This window comes from Mus musculus, chromosome 18, assembly GCF_000001635.26.
Source record: "Mus musculus strain C57BL/6J chromosome 18, GRCm38.p6 C57BL/6J".
In the NCBI taxonomy this organism is placed as follows: domain Eukaryota; kingdom Metazoa; phylum Chordata; class Mammalia; order Rodentia; family Muridae; genus Mus; species Mus musculus.
In genome coordinates this window covers 14,116,032-14,134,437 of record NC_000084.6, presented here as the reverse complement: position 1 = coordinate 14,134,437, position 18,406 = coordinate 14,116,032, and positions in this window count along the sequence as shown.

The window sequence follows — 18,406 nt, the reverse complement described above, 5'->3', positions numbered from 1 at the left end:
TTGGGGATTTGCTGAGGGATGAACCCCGGTTCCCTTTTGCTTTGTACCAAGTTGTTCTTCAGTCTTCTTCCCGGCAGTCATAGCTGCAGTTGGACTGTGAGGCTTATCCTTACAAAGAGGGAAAATGGAGACAATGAGTTGTTTCCCCTACTGTCATCAGCCCAAATGTACTGACAATTTATATTTTATTTTTCTTTGATTTTAATGTTTAGAAATGCCTCAAATTCCATGTTTTATTTGATAAGGAGTATATTTTCTAATAATTTATTCTATAGAGTACTCAGAAGTATTAAAAATATGTTTCTAATATTACAATAATGTTTATTTTACATTTGCCTACACCAAATTGGAGGTAGCCTATATATGCAGGAAAATAAGAACTGAGAAATACAAAAATACAATAAACTTTATTACTTATTCAAGAGAAATTCAATGCGAAGTAAGCTAAAACAACATGTACATACTTTTGATTTACTAAATCATATGGTATGCCATTATAATCAAGCATGGTGCTTGGTTTATTTTACTATCATTTCCTTAATCTTCGGTTCTGAATCTTACAACATGTATCCACACTCTGAGTTAATGCTGATGTGACCAGCTGAGAGCCTCTCTCTGAGCCCAGGTTTACTGACCCTGACATGGACTGTCTCTTATTTCAGGCCACTGAGCCCTCTGCCACCTGAATTCATGTAGCAGAATACCTGAGGCTTGGATTAAAAGATGATTTTATTACAAATCAGTCCGCGGAAGTGGCAGCCATTCTTGCTTTTTCAGGTCCCATTGACAAGATTCTTGGGCCACTCATTCTTTCAATAACTTGAGTGAGCACACGATTTTCTTGTGATTACATTATTAACCTCATTTAAAAAAAAATCACTCTGACCGGTAAGGAAGTGGATCGGCTGCACTTGTCTTGGTGTCCTAACCTGGACCGTTTTCTGTGGCTGTTTGAATAGAATTTGAGAACTGGATATGGTAGGATTTGGCACACTAGGGAAGCCTTGTCTTTCTGTTATGGCTGGTACTGAGATGCCTTCCCTCCCACCTCAGTCTGATGAGCATTGCAGCATGGCACAGAATGCTCAGAAATGTGTGTACACAGAGCATGAAATACACAGGTGACCACACACACAGACCATGGAATGCACAGGTGACCACACACAAAGAGCATGAAATACACAGGTGACCACACACACAGACCATGAAATGCACAGGTGGCCACACACACTGGGCATGGAATTCACAGGTGACCACATGCTCTGAGCACAGAATGCACAGGTGACCACACACACTTGGCATGGACTGTGCAGGTGACCACACACACTGGGCATGGAATGCACAGGTGACAACACACACAGACCATGGAATGCACAGGTGACCACACACACTGGACATGGAATGCACAGGTGACCACATGCTCTGAGCACAGGATGCACAGTGCCTTCATTTGGTGAGTGACAACCCCCAAGCTTTACCTGGACACTATCCACTTGCTTTGAACTCTCTGCCTGAAAGTGGGGACGCCGAGCTGTCTTTGGGCCTGGGCATCAGGATGACTCCCATGGCAGCAGGGATGAGATTTGCACTTGTACTGGGCTGTTCTCGCTTTAACAAAGGGGAGGGGAATGGTGCTACTCTTCATGGTGTCCTCTGAGGGCAAAATGAAACAGCATGAGTGTACTTACAGCTTCCCCTCATGATGGAAATCAACTGTGCTGCTCCTTTTCTTTATTGGAAATATCAAGGGATGGGCGACTCTTTAATCGTATTAAAGAACCATATAAAAATTGGTAGATCAAGGAGGAGAGAGGGAGGGGGAGAAAGAAAGAGAGGGGGAGGGAGGGAGGGAGGAAGGAAGAAAGAAAGAAGAGAGAGAGAGAGAGAGAGAGAGAGAGAGAGAGAGAGAGAGAGAAAGGAAGGAAGGAAGCAAGCGAGCAAGCGAGCAAAGAAGGAAGGAGGGAAATGGAATGGAGGGAGGGAGGGAGGAAAAGAAAGTGAATGTAAAGAGAGAAAGGAAGGGAGTTTGCAAAGAAAGTTTCATTTGTCCCTAAGTAGACTGGGCTCCACTGTGGAAGGGAACAATCACCTTTTCCTCTTCTATTAAAGAAGAAATCTTGGGCTGGGGAAATGGTTTAACAGTCAAGAGTGCTTGCCACTCATGCAGAAGACCACAGTACAGTCTCCACCACCCTCATCGGGCTGTTCACAACCTCTACTTACTCTGGGTCCAGATCTTCTGACCTCTGGAGATACACAAACACACACCCACAAATGCACAGTAACACACACATGTACACAGTCACACACATATAGGCACACATACATGAATACACATATGTGCAAAATATACACACACATGCACATATACACACACATGCAGACATGTACACACATACCATACAACACACACACTTACACATGCATGGGCACACACACATGCAAACACCTGTGTGCACAAACACATACCACATTCTCATTCTCTCTCTCTCTCTCTCTCTCTCTCTCTCTCTCTCTCTCTCTCAGCAAAAAAAAATGTTTTTGATTTGGCTCTAACTGTATAGTTATAGATGTCTGTTCTCTAGAGAGCCTAACCCCCTTGGGAAGCTCCATGTGCACCCTGCTGTGACATCAGGGGTCCCTTTCCAGACTGTGAAGCAGGCAGGTAAGAGCAGCTTCCTTCTGCCTGACCTGGTTGCTATGGCCAATTGCCATCTCCATCAGCTCCTGTAGTTGACAGTTATAAAACACCATATAGCATTTAATTATATTTTATCTTGTTTAATTCTGAATGTGTCTAGGAGACATTTAATGTCTGCTAGACTCCTAACACTCTGTAACAGGAACCATGTTGTGCCTTTTAAAGAAAAGAAAAATGCTTCCTAGTTTCATACCGAGTTCTGAACACGAAGCTAGTCCTCAATTAAATAGAATATTAGGGAGATTCAGCTCTCTACCAGCAGGTTAAAGCAGTTAGCAAGCATCAGGAAATAGGCAGAGAAACATCTCTTTCTTCTTCTTCTTCTTCTTCTTCTTCTTCTTCTTCTTCTTCTTCTTCTTCTTCTTCTTCTTCTTCTTCACTCTTTGATTAGTTATTTTATTTATTTACATTTTAATTGTCATCCCCCTTCCCAATTTCCCAGCCACAAGCCCCCTATTCTCTCCTCCCTCCCTCTGCCTCTATGAGGGTGCTCCCCCACTCGCCCACCCACTCCTGCCTCAGCTGCCTAGTGTTCCCCTGTGTGGGACATAAAGCCTCATAGGACCAAAGGGTTCCCCTCTTAGTGATGCCAGAAAAGGTCATCCTCTGCTACATATCCAGCTGGAGCCATGGGTACACCCTGTGTACTTTTTGGTTGGTGGTTTAGTCCCTGAGAGTTTTTTTTGGGGGGGGGTGTTGGTTGGTTAATATTGTTGTTCTTCCTATGATGTTGCAAACCCCTTCAGCTCCTATAGTCCTTGCCCTAACTTCCCCCTTGGGGTCCCCACCCTCAGTCTGATGGTTGGCTGTGTGCTTATGCATCCGTATTGGTCTGGCTCTGGCAGAATCTCTCAGGGGACAGCCATACCAGGCTCCTGTCAGTAAGCACTTCTTAGCATCATCAATAGTGTCTGCACTTGGTGTCTGCAGATGGGATGGATCCCTAGGTGGGGCAGTCTCTGGATGGCCTTTCGTTTAATTTCTATTCCACTTTTTTTCCCTGCACTTCCTTTTGACAGGAGGAATTCTAGATTAATATTTTTGAGGTGGGTGGGTGACCCCATCCCTTAACTGGGGGCCGTGCCTGTCCACTGGATCTACATATTGAGAAAAGATCTTTACCAACCCTACATCTGATAGAGGGCTAATATCCAAAATATACAAAGAACTCAATAAGTTAGACTCTAGAGAATCAAATAACCCTATTAAAAATGGAGTACAGAGCTAAACAGAATTCTCAACTGAGGAATCTCAAATGGCTGAGAAGCACTTAAATGTTCTACATCCTTAGACAGTGAAATGCAAATCTAAACAGCCCTGAGATTCCACCTCACACCAGTCAGAATGGCTAAGATTAAAAATTCAGGTGACAGCAGATGCTGGTGGGAACGTGGAAAAAGGGAAACACTCCTCCATTGCTGGTGGGATTGCAAGCTGGTACAGCCACTCTGGAAGTCAGTCTGGTGGTTCTTCAGAAAATTGGAAATAGTTCTACCAGCTATACCACTCCTGGGCATGTATCCAAATGATACTCCAACATATAACAAGGACATACATTCCACTGTGTTCTTAGCAGTCTTATTTATAATAGCCAGAAGCTGGAAACAACCCAGATGTCCCTCAACAGAGGAATGGATACAGAAAATTTGATACATTTACACAGTGGAATACTACTCAGCTACATGACTTCATAAGATTTGCAGGGAAATGGATGGAATTAGAAGATATCTTCCTGAGTGAGGTAACCCAGTCACAAAAGAACACACATGGTACGTACTCACTGATAAGCCAACATAGAAGCCTGGAATACCCATGACACAACTCACAGACCATATGAAACCCAAGAAAGAAAGAAAACTACACCAAAGTGTGGGTGCGACAGTACAGAGTAAAGAGAATCAACTCTGGGAAGTAAAGAGAGAGGGGGAGGATCTGGGAGGGAGAGAGGAGGGGGAGGGGAAAGGGGGCAGTTCAGATATGGGAGGAGATGGGGAAAGAAGTACAGAGGGTCAGGAATTTGAAAGTAGGTGTGTAGCAGTGAGGGAGCGGGGAGCTGGGGGTAGACTACAAAGTCCCAGATGCCAGGGACCCAAGAGGTTCCCAGGACCCAACAGAGGACTTTAGCTGAAATACCCAACAAAGGGGAGTTAGAAACTGTAGAGACAGTATCGAGTGGATAAGACCATCTCTTTCAAGTTTGGGAAAGCTCACGTAGAAGTTTGAGTTCAACAATGGTTCATTGTTTAGATGAAAACAAACAAACAAATAAACAAGTCCACTAAATCATGAACAAAATAAAACAAGAAATGAATCTGACATCTAGCATGCACTCTGTTATTACCGTTATAAGAGTTCATATTTGTAGAGAGCAATGAGAATCCCAAACATAAGCAGAGTTCCTGCAACCATCACACCAAGACCATCAGCACTGCAACTCTGAAACTTATTTCTACAACTGTTTTAGTTAAATAGTAATGGTACATATTAATAAGATAGTGCAATATTCCAAATGAATATATTTGGTGGGAACTCTCTAGATTTGGCTACATTACTATCATAGTACTTTTTTTTGGACCCTTTGTACGTTTGTTTGCTCACAACGAATATGATGAGTTCTACTTATCCCTCTGAGCTTTAAAACATTAGGATACTAGAATGTATTACTTCTAGCTAGCAATGTTTAATAACAATTATCTAGCCTTCCTTCTGTCTTCTTGTTCTCATTCTCCCCCTCCCCCCTCTGGTAACGCCATTGATTTGTTTGGGTTGGGTTTGGTGTTTTGTTTTGTATTTCAAGACAGATCTCCATATGTATGTCTGGCTACCATGGAACTCACTATGTAAAGCAGACTTGCAGAGCTCTTCCTGCCTCTGCCTCCTGAGTGCTGGGACTAAAGGTATGCACCATTATGGCTATATCATCTGATTTTTAAAATATCAGTCATATACAATTGAATTATTTTATTGCTGCTGCTGCTGTGATAAGATACTCTGAGAAAAAATGATCATTCCCGGCCAGAGGAGAAGTGGCCACCTGGGAGGGTTCTGACACCTAGAGTAGGTGAGGGAGTCATCTTGTCTCCCAGGTCCCTCTGAGACTACTCTGTGCAGGTGAGAATGCAGATTGCAGAAGAGACAAGCTTCTGGGATAGGCAGAAGCAACACAGATTCCTGGAAAGACCCCCGTTTTGGGCTGCAGATATCCAGGCACCTTCCCTGCCAGAGGAGAGGTGACCACCTGGGAGGGCTCTGACCTCCAGAGCAGGTGAGAGAGCCATCTTGTGTCTTGGGTCCCTCAGAGACCAGTCTGTGCAGTTGAGCGCACAGACTGCAGGGGCAACCCATCTTCTGGGACAGGCCCTGCTCCTGTCCAGGAGGCAGTTCTGAACGCCAGACCTCTGTGCACCTTCCCTGCAAGAGGAGAGCTTGCCTGCAGAAAGTACTCCGACCACTGACACTCAGAAGAGAGCTGGACTCCCAGGACAGCTCTCAGAGGCTAACAGAATCACAGGAGGAACAGGCTCCAGCCAGAGACAACTATAACAACTGACACCAGAGATTACCAGATGGTGAAAGGCAAATGTAAGAATCTTACCAACAGAAACCAAGACCACTCACCATCATTAGAACCCAGCACTCCCACCTCAGCCAGTCCTGGATTCCCCCAACACACCCAAAAAAACAAGATTCAGATTCAAAATCATATCTCATGATGCTGGCTGGTAGAGGACCTTAAGAAGGGTATTAATAACTCACTTAAAGAAATACAGGAGAACACTGCGAAATAGGTGAACTCTAAGGAGTTTTTAAGGATTCTTTAAGAAGAATCACAGGAAAACACTGCTAAACAGGTAGAAGTCCTTAAAGAGGAAACACAAAAATCCCTTAAAGATTTACAGGAAAACACAACCAAACAGGTGATGGAATTGAACAAAACCATCCCAGACCCAAAAAGGGAAGTAGAAACAATGAAGAAAACCCAAAGAGAGACAACTCTGTAGATAGAAACCCTAGGAAAGAAATCAGGAACCTTAGATGCAAGCATCAGCAACAGAATACAAGAGATAGAAGAGAGAATCTCAGGTGCAGAAGATTCCATAGAGAACATGGGCACAACAATCAAAGAAAATGCAAAATGCAAAAAGATCCTGACTCAAAACATCCAGGAAATTCAGGACACCATAAGAAGACCAAACCTACGGATAATAGGAGTAGATGAGAATGAAGATTTTCAATTTAAAGGACCAGCAAATATCTTCAACAAAATTATAGAAGAAAACTTCCCAAACCTAAAGAAAGAGATGCCCGGCACCAAGGTCCTCTACCCCTGTGTGGTGTATGACTGTGGGCCCGAGAGCGCTCTTGAAATAAAAGTCTTCTTGCAGTTTGCAGCAAGACGGTTTCTCGTGAGTGACTTGAGGTGTCTCCTGAGTCAGAACATGGGGGAGTCCTAACGCTGTGGGTCTTTCATTTGGTGCATTGGCCAGGAAATGCTACCACCCCTCACAAATGAGAACTGACTTGGAGGTATGGGGATCCCCTCTGGAATGTGTGCGTGCTGGTCTCTGTTCTGAGTGTCTGTTTTCTGTTTTCTAAAATGAACATGCATTTGTTGTGTTGGTTTGTTTGTCTGTGTCTCGTCCTTTGTTTCTGAAGCACAACGCAGTCTGAGTTTGGATCTGCCTGAGTTTAGATACTGATTAGCCTGAGGTTGGATTGGATCTGCATGGTGTGTGACTATGGGCCTGAGAGCACTCTTGAAATGAAAGTCCTCTTGCAGTTTGCAGCAAAAAAAAAAAAAAAAAAAAAAAAAAAAAGAGAGAGAGAGAGAGAGAGAGAGAGAGAGAGATTCCCACGAACATACAAGAAACCTACAGAACTCCAAATAGACTGGACCAGAAAAGAAAGTCCTCCCGACACATTATAATCAGAACAACAAATGCACTAAATAAAGATATACTATTAAAAGCAGTAAGGGGAAAAGGTCAAGTAACATATAAAGGCAGGCCTATTAGAATTACACCATACTTCTCACCAGAGACTATGAAAGCCAGAATCCTGGACAGATGTTATACAGACCCTAAGAGAACACAAATGCCAGCCCAAGCTACTATACCCAGCAAAACTCTCAATTACCATAGATGGAGAAACCAAACAATTCCATGACAAAAACAAATTCACAAAATATCTTTCCACTAATCCAGCCCTTCAAAGGATAATAATGGGAAAACACCAACACAAGGTCGGAAACTATACCCTAGAAAAACCACGAAAGAAATCCTTCAACAAAAATAAAAGAAGACAGCTGCAAGAACAGAATGTCAACTTTAACAACAAAAATAACAGGAAGCAACAATTACTTTTCTTTAATTTCTCTTTAACATCAGTGGACTCAATTCCCCAGTAAAAAACATAGACTAATAGACTGGCTACATAAACAGGACCCAACATTTTGCTACTTACAGGAAACTTACCTCAGGGACAAAGACACTACCTCAGAATAAAAGGATGGAAAACAATTTTCCAAGCAAATGGTCCAAAGAAACAAGCTGGAGTAGCCATTCTAATATCGAATAAAATTGGCTTTCAACCCAAAGTTACCAAAAAAGACAAGGAGGGGCACTTCATACCGATCAAAGGTAAAATCTTCTAAGAGGAACTCCCAATTCTGAATATCTATGCTCCAAATGCAAGAGCAGCCGCATTCATTAAAGGAACTTTAGTAAAGCTCAAAGCACACATTGAACCTCACTCTCACCAATGGACAGATCCTGGAAACAGAAACTAAACAGAGACACATGGACACTAACAGAAGTTATGAAACAGATGGATTTAATAGATATCCACAGAACATTTTATCCTAAAACAAAAGGATAGACCTTCTTCTCAGCACCACATGGTATCTCCTCCAAAATAGACCATATAATCCGTCACAAAACAGGCCTCAACAGATAGAAAAATACTGAAATTATCCCATGCATCCTATCAGATCACCCCAGACTAAGGCTGATCTTCAGTAACAGCATAAATAATAGAAAGCCAACGCTCACGTGGAAACTGAACAACACTCTACTCAATGATACCTTGGTCAAGGAAGAAATAAAGAAAGAAATTAAAGACTTTTTAGAATTTAATGAAAATGAATCCACAACATACCCAAACTTATGTGACACAATGAAGGCAGTCCTAAGAGGAAAACTTATAGCCCTGAGAGCCTCTAAAAAGAAACTAGAGAGAGCATACACTAGCAGCCTGACAGCACACCTAGAAGCTCTAGAACTAAAGGAAGCAAATTCACCCAAGAGGAGTAGACAGCAGGAAATAAACTCAGGGCTGAAATCAACCAAGTGGAAACAAAAAGAACTATTCAAAGAATCAACCAAACCAGGAGCTGGTTCTTTGAGAAAAGCAACAAGATAGATGAACCCTTAACCAAAGTAACTAGAGGGCACAGGGACAGTATTCTAATTAACAAAATCAGAACTAAAAAAGGAGACATAACAACAGAAACTGAGGAAATCTAAAACATGATCAGATCCTACTACAAAAGGCTGTACTCAACAAAACTGGAAAACCTGGATGAAATGGACAACTTCCTAGATGGATACCAGGTACCAAAGTTAAATCAGGATCAGATTAACGATCTAAACACTCTCATTTCCCCTAAAGAAATAGAAGCAGTCATCAATAGTCTCCCAACCAAAAAAAGCCCAGAACCAGATGGGTGTAGTGCAGAGTTCTATCAGAACTTCAAAGAAGACCTAATTGCAACTCTCCTCAAACTATTCCACAAAATAGAAACAAAAGGTACTCTACCCAATTCATTCTATGAAGCCACAATTACTCTGATACCTAAACCACACAAAGATCCAACAAAGAAAGAGAACTTCATACCAATTTCTCTTATGAATAGTGATGCAAAAATACTCAATAAAATTCTCACAAACCGAATCCAAGAACACATCAAAACGACCATCCATCATGACTAAGTAGGCTTCATCCCAGGGATGCAAGGATGGTTTAATATATGGAAATCCATCAACATAATTCACTGTATAAACAAACTCAAAGACAAAAACCACATCATTATCTTGTTAGATGCTGAGAAACCATTTGACAAAATCCAACACCCATTCATGATGAAGTCTTGGAAAGATCAGGAATTCAAGGCCAATACCTAAACATAGTAAAAGCAGTATATAGCAAACCAGTAGCCAACATCAAACTAAATGGAGAGACCTCGAAGCAATCCCACTAAAATCAGGGACTAGACAAGGCTACCCATTTTCTCCCTACCTATTCAATATAGTACTTGAAGTCCTAGCCAGAGCAATTGACAACAAAAGGAGATCAAGGGGATTCAAATTAGAAAGGAAGAAGTCAAATTATCACTATTTGCAGATGATATGATAGTATATATAAGTGACCCCAAAAATTCCACCAGAGAACTCCTAAACCTGATAAACAGCCTCAGTGCAGTAGCTGGATATAAAATTATCTCAAACAAATCAATGGCCTTTCTCTACATAAAGGATGAACAGGCTGAGAAAGAAATTAGGGAAACAATACCCTTCTCAATAGTCACAAATAATATAAAATACCTTGGTGTGACTCTAACTAAGCAAGTGAAAGATCTGTATGATAAGAACTTCAAGTCTCTGAAGAAAGAAATCGAAGATCTCAGAAGATGGAAAGATCTCCCATGCTCATGGATTGGCAGGATTAATATAATCAAAATGGCTATCCTGCCGAAAGCAATCTACAGATTCAATGCAATCCCCATCAAAATTCCAACTCAATTCTTCACTGAGTTAGAAAGGGAAATTTTCAAATTCATCTGGAATAATAAAAAACCTAGGAGAGCAAAAACTCTTCTCAAGGATAAAAGAACCTCTGGTGGAATCACCATGCCTGACCTCAAGCTGTACTACAGAGCAATTGTGATAAAAACTGCATGGTTCTGGTACAGCAGCAGACAGGCAGATCAATGGAATAGAATTGAAGACCCAGAAATGAATCCACACATCTCTGATCTTTGACAAGGGAGCTAAAACCATTCAGTGGAAAAAAAGACAGCATCTTCAACAAATGATGCTGGCACAACTGGTGGATATCATGTAGAAGAATGAGAATTGATCCATTCTTATCTCCTTGTATAAAGCTCAAGTCTAAGTGGATCAAAGAACTCCACATAAAACCAGAGACACTGAAATTTATAGAGGAGACAGTGGGGAAAAGCCTCGAAGATGTGGCACTGGGGAAAAATTCCTAAACAGAACAGCAATGGCTTGTGCTGTAAGATCAAGAATTGACAAATGGGACCCCATGAAATTGCAAAGCTTCTGTAAGGCAAAAGACACTGTCAATAAGACAAAAAGGCCACCAACAGATTGGGAAAGAATTTTTACCTATCCTAAATCTGATAGGGGACTAATATCCAATATATACGAAGAGCTCAAGAAGCTGAACCTATTAAAATAATGGGCTACAGAGCTAAACAAAGAATTCTCAACTGAGGAATACGGAAGGGCTGAGAAGCACCTGAAAAAATGTTCAACATCCTTAATCATCAGGGAAATGCAACTCAAAACAACCCTGAGATTCCACCTCACACCAGTCAGAATGGCTAAGATCAAAAATTCAGGTGACAGCAGATGCTGGCAAGGATGTGGAGAAAGAGGAACACTCCTCCATTATTGGTGGGATTGCAAGCTTGTACAACCACTCTGGAAATTAGTCTGGAGGTTCCTTAGAAAATTGGACATAGTACTACCAGAGGATCCAGCAATACCTCTTCTGGGCATATATCAAGAAGATGTCCCAACCGGTATGAAGGACACATGCTCCACTATGTTCATAGCAGCCTTATTTATAATAGCCAGAAGCTGGAAAGAACCCAGATGCCCCTCAACAGAGGAATGGATACAGAAAATGTGGTACATTTACACAATGAAGTACTACTCAGCTATTAAAAAGAATGAATTTATGAAATTCCTAGGCAAATGGATGGACCTGGAGGGCATCATCCTGAGCGAGGTAACCCAATCACAAAAGAAGTCACTTGATATGGACTCACTGATAAGTGGTTATTAGCCCAAAAATTTAGAATACCCAAGATACAATTTGCAAAACACAAGAAAATCAAGAATAAAGAAGACCAAAGTGTGGATACTTCATTCCTCCTTAGAATAGGGAACAAAACACCCTTGGAAGTAGTTACAGAGACAAAGTTTGGAGCTAAGATGAAAGGATGGATCATCCAGAGACTACCCTACCTGGGGATCCATCCCATAATCAGCCACCAAACCCAGACACTATTGCACATGCCAGCAAGATTTTGCTGAAAGGATTCTGATATAGCTGTCTCTAGTGAGGCTATGCCAGTACCTGGAAAATACAAAAGTGAATACTCACAGTTATCTATAGGATGGAACACAGGGTCCCCAATGGAGGAGCTAGAGAAAGTACCCATGGAGCTGAGGGGTCTGCAACCGTATAGGTGGAACAACATTATGAACTAATTAGTACCCCCAGAGCTTGTGTCTCTAGCTGCATATGTAGCAGAAGATGGCCTAGTTGGCCACCAATGGGAAGAGAGGCCCCTTGGTTTTGCAAACTTTATATGCCCCAGTACAGTGAAACGCCAGGGCCAAGAAGTGGGAGTGGGTGGCTAGGGGAGCAGGGCGGGGGTTGGGGGTTGGGGTGGAGAGTATAGGGAAATTTCGGGATAGCTTTTGAAATGTAAATAAAGAAAATATCAAATAATTTTTTAAAAAAAGGAAAAAGAAAAACTATCTAGGAGGAGGAAGTTTGTCTTATCTCACAGTCCCAGATCACACTTCATTATGGTGGAGAAGTTACACATGCAGGAGCTTGAGGGAACTCGTCACCTCATGTCCCCAGACAGAAGAGGAGAGCAGAACCATGTTTAGCTCACTTTCTCCACTCATAAGCTCCAGGATTCCCTGCCAAGGAAGTGGTGCCACTCACAGTGGGCAGTTCTTCCCACCTCAACATAATCAAGATACTCATTTTAGACATGCTGACCACCCAGTCTGACCTAGACAACCTCTCTCTTCAAGATGCTCTACCAAGGTGACTTCAGATCCTGTCAAGTAAACAATGAAAATCACCCAATGCAACATATGAGAAGGGACAGTGTTTGTCTTTCTGTTTCTACCTTATGTAACTTAACACAATGCCATCCAGTCCCATTCTTTTTTGCAGCAAAGGAGTAGAAAACTTTCTTTTTACTGGTCAAATAATATTCCATTGTGTGTGTGTGTGTGTGTGTGTGTGTGTGTGTGTACCCCATTTTTATATACTCATAATCTACTCCTGAGTGTCTGTGTTGATTCTATACCTTGACTTCTGTGTATAGTATCACAATAAACATGGCTGTGCAGTCAGCTTTTGATACCCATCAAACCATGTATTAAATCTTTGCAGCTTTTAAAACTGTAAAAGGGTAGCTGTCTCTTGTGAGACTATGCCGGGGCCTAGCAAACACAGAAGTGGATGCTCACAGTCAGCTAATGGATGGATCATAGGGCTCCCAATGGAGGAGCTAGAGAAAGTAGCCAAGGAGCTAAAGGGATCTGCAACCCTATAGGTGGAACAACATTATGAACTAACCAGTACCCCGGAGCTCTTGACTCTAGCTGCATATATATCAAAAGATGGCCTAGTCGGCCATCACTGGAAAGAGAGGCCCATTGGACTTGCAAACTTTATATGCTCCAGTACAGGGGAACACCAGGGCCAAAAAGGGGGAGTGGGTGGGCAGGGGAGTGGGGGTGGGTGGATATGGGGGACTTTTGGTATAGCATTGGAAATGTAAATGAGCTAAATACCTAATAAAAAATGGAAAAAAAAAACTGTAAAAGGAAAGGGAAAAAAAAACCCATACACTCTAAATGAGATTTCTTGGTTGTCATGGAAATCTCTACTGACCACCAACAGAGGAGACCCTGCATGACCCTCCTATTTGATTATCAGCAATAGAGAATCAATTTAGAATTCCCAACAAGGACAGTCACTTCACCCATGCTGTGCTGAGACAGCAAAGGACTTCCTGAGGCAGACCCAGCCTCAGTTCAGGGTCTGCCTGCACAGCTACTATCTGATGTGGAACCATGTCACTTCCAATATTTGCTCCTTGTCTTCCAGTAAATGAAGAAAGGCAATCATGAACCATTTGGAGTAATAGTAATAAGGACTAAATAATAGAGAAGACATTTGTAATTAAATGAATACACAGTGTAGCAGTAGTCACACATAATGTGTTGAATATTTTCTCACAGGGCAACACGAAGCCTTCTTGATGACAAGCACTAGTCACTAAACTTCTGTAAGGAGAGTTGATGGCAGAATTAGTGGCAGGCCTCTACTGGTATCTACGGTTTCCTTCTCTTAAAAAAAAAAAAAAAAAAAGACCTCACATAATGTGCTATTGTTTGTCGCCATTTTACAGATCAGGAAACTAAGGTCACATGGCTGGTAAATGAGAACATTTAAGATCCAAGTCTCTAGTGAGTGCCAAAACTCTAGTCTGTGTTCTTTAGCACAAACAAGTTTTGTGACACATTTTCAGACTGTGACTGAATGAGTGGGAGATGCGGGCCCTTAAACAAACACTTGGCAGGAGCTGTCAGGGAATCAGGATTGGAAGGGAACAGCTCCTTGCTTTTCCGGGTGTTTACACTGCTGTTTTGTCCATTCATGATTAGCAAAACACGGGAAACCTGTGAGAGGAGTCCCCGAGATCTAAGGCAGCCTGTTACTGACTCGTGTTGTTTCTATAGCAGGCTTGCCAATTATAGTTTTTAAACAGTGGCTACTGTTATATACTTTTTTCTCTCTCAGGAGTTCACAAACAAGTTTTTAATTTTAAGGTCAAATCAGAGGTCAGTCTGAAGGTATGGGAAATTCCATTCCCATGGCTGCATCTGGACACAATTTCTTTCTCCCGCAGGGATTTCTGGAATGTAGACTCACAGGCTGACAGGCAATGTGAGCTGGTAAAACACGGCTGCAGAAATACACATGGCGGGCAATGGTTCTCCTCTGTCTCCATATAAAAATGGGAAGACAGAAGATATGGAGTATGTAGAGTTCATAAATATTTGGAGTAGAAAGAGGACTCTTACAAAATTAGCTCTTACCATCCTCTTAGGTCATTAGCTACATTATACCCTCACGGAGACAACATCACAGGAGACTCTGAACTACATCTGTCTTAGAGGACACATGGAGACACCTGGCTTCTTTGGATTTATTAGCTCAGCTAATATTGATGAGGATGACATTAATACGATTATTTGTAGCTTGATAATGATAATGGTGGCCGAGGGAAAACAACCCTGGTCTACTATGGAAAGATTTGTCAGGATTCTAACCCTGACAGAATCAGGGCTAATCAATGCCGCCCAATGTGCAGGGATAGGGGCAAGAGGTGTTTACAAAGTTACCCTCTTGCCTTGTGTCTTGAAGACTGCCCACTAGCTCAGAAGTCAAGGAGCTAGACAAGGCAAATGGTCTTAATCATGGGCTACACTACTGTGGTGTGGGGGGGTGGGGGGGAGGGAGAGGTAACTCTCAGCTGTCTCTCTCTGTCACTCACTCTTCAGCATGTATTTTTGATACAGGATCTCTGAGTGTACCTAGCACAGCTTGAGGATTTGGTTGTACTGGCCTACAAATGAGCTCCTAGAATTCTCCTGCTCCATTTCCCTAGCACATGGATTGCATGTCATGATGCTATCCCCAGTTTTTAATGTGGGGCTTGGGATCCAAACTCAAATCCGTGTGTGCTTAAGTAGTAAACAGCTTCCTGACTGAGCCATCTCCCAGCCCCCAACCTCTCTTGATAACCAGTCCATCTCAAGGCCACTCATGTCTCTGCTTCCTAGAAATGAGGTTAAGCTCTAGACCATGCCTGCCATTGGATGAAGCCCTCTTTGCCAATGAAGCATCTTCTTGACTTTCATTTTGAATCCACAGATCTGTTCTGGACTGTCTTACCTGAACTTGACTAAGTCAATTTTTAAAAACTCAAGGTTGCTGAAATCTGACCCAGGCTTTAAATAAAGAAGAAGAAAGAAAAGGAGCCATGCACACAGAGGAAAGGTTGCTCATTCTCCGCAAAACCCAGCTCCAGGCTTTATGGGACCCATGGTAAATTACCCACCTGTTTTCACTTACATGACATTAAAAACCACTTACACATCATTACATTTTTGTATCGTATTAGTGAGAATGAGTGCAAACGCTCCGTGAGATAAACAGAGCTAATGAGACAGAAGGTTGCTCTGATGTAGCCCTGATAGGATTATGTGGCCCTGATCAACTTTTGGTCATTTGTAAGGAACTCTTGAACTTGTCACCTTGACAAAGAACAGAATGAGGCCTTTGTTGGCAGCACCTGATGTTTCTCCCCACGTGAGGCTCACTTGCAAGCAAACTTCAGCGAAATCCCTGACAGACACAGAAACTTTAAGGACTGCTGGAAACTGCAGGCATGTGTGACTTAGAGTCCACATCCATGCACACAGCATGCTTTTTCCTTTGTAAGGCTGTGATTAAATGCAGTCAGAATATTTCTTTCTAGTAGTTGTTGTTGATTTGGTTTGTCATTTTAAAGACAGGGGCCTACAAGATGAGTTAAGTGGGTGAAAGAGCTTGCTGCCAAACCTGAAAGACCACCTAAGTTCCATGCCTGGCATCCAAATTATGCAAGGACAGAACTGATTCCTGCAAGCTGTTCTTGGATTTCTATATGCATGCCATGGTATACACCACACCACACACACACCAACAAAATGTATTTGATTAAAAAAGAAAAAAACCTACAGAGTGTCTTGAATTTCAGGCTGAACGTGAACAGGGTATGACACTGAACTTCCAACCCTCCAGCCTCTGCCTCCTGAGATCTAGAATTGAAAGTGTGAAACACCACATCTAGTTATGGGGCACTGGCAGTCAGATCCAGAGCTTTCTAATTGTGAGGCGAGCATCCTCCCAGTGAAGCAGTATGCACAGCCCAGAATACTCATCTGGAATAGCAGTCACTTTCATTAAGCTACTGATAGTAAGTTAGAAATTCAGTTTTAGATTGTAAGGTGACAAATGTCCCTCCAAGCATTCTGAGGCTGGGGCTACCTCTAAAAAACCTCATGACAAACCACACTGTACCTTCAATTTTAAGTATCAGTTGTACAAACAAAATCTTTACTTTCCTGGGGGGGGGGGGGGAATGGCTACAATTACTAGAAAGAAGAAACAAAAGCACCTACTTTGCTGAATGTCCTTCATATTTACTTACCAAAATGCACTGGGAACATCACAACTCCGCTGCTTACCTCGCCAGCCAGACTCCATGAAAAGATGTGAGGACCATGGGCTCAAATTCAGTCGCCTTTGTTTAAACAAGTGCTGTGGTGTATTTATCTAATGTTGCAGGAGATTGCAGGAAGCATGGGTGAGTGATCAATGGACGTGGTGTCCTGTCTCCTAGACCGAATGCACCAGATGACTGGGAATACAGTCCATGGACAAAAGAGTGGGAGTCTTCTAGCAGGTTACTATGCTCTGCCTCCTTGAAACACATCCACAGATACAGGAAGGAATTCCGCTCTCATTCTTGATGGGGTTCCATGATTCATCACTTTAGAGCCAATAAGTAGAACAATTGGGGATTTTTCCTGTTGTTTATCCATTAATGTGGCCATGATCACCTCTAGAAACTATTGTTTAAGGGTTAGAGGAAAGCAATCACAAACAGGGATGCCTCTGTACTCAAGCTAGCCTCTACTACACCCTAAATCTTCTTACCACCTCTCCCACCAAGTGTTCCACCTGGATCGGTTAGTTAGGTGTTTGCTGTGGTGGCTATTTCTTGGAGCCTCAGGGCATAGGTTTTATAGTTTATTTATCTCCCATACCTGTCTTAGGCAGGGTTTCTGTTCCTGCACAAACATCATGACCAAGAAGCAAGTTGGGGAGGAAAGGGCTTATTCAGCTTACATTTCTACATTGCTGTTCATCACTAAAGGAAGTCAGGACTGGAACTCAAGCAGGTCAGGAAGCAAGAGCTGATGCAGAGGCCATGGAGGGATTTTCCTTGCTGGCTTGCTTCCCCTGGCTTGCTCAGCCTGCTCTCTTATAGAACCAAGATTACCAGCCCAGAGATGGTCCCACCCACAAGGGGCCTTTCCCCCTTGATCACTAATTAGAAAATGCCTTACAGTTGGATCTCATGGAGGCATTTCCTCAACTGAAGCTCCTTTTTCTGTGATAACTCCAGCTGTGTCAAGTTGACACAAAACTAGCCAGTACAATACCTAACAGACTGAACATATTGCTGTGACCCACTTTTTCTGGCCTCTCACTAAAGAAAGAACAGCGCCAGGTACCTGCCAAAGGTTGGCTATTGATGACTGCTGGTTGACTGGGAAAAATGCCGTGATGTCTGGTGAAAAAGCAAGCAGAGTCATAGTAGGAAGAGCAAAGATGAGGCCTTGATGGGGTTGGCGTGCCACAGATGGTATGTAGCATGAGGGAAAGGGCTTGGCAGGAAAGGGAGAGCAGGTTGAGGCTGGGGTGAGATGGCATACCATTTAGGACCCATGGATGTCAGAATGCAGGGAACAGTACTACAATAGTATTGAATAAATAAATGTATATTTGAAGTACTTTGAGGTCATG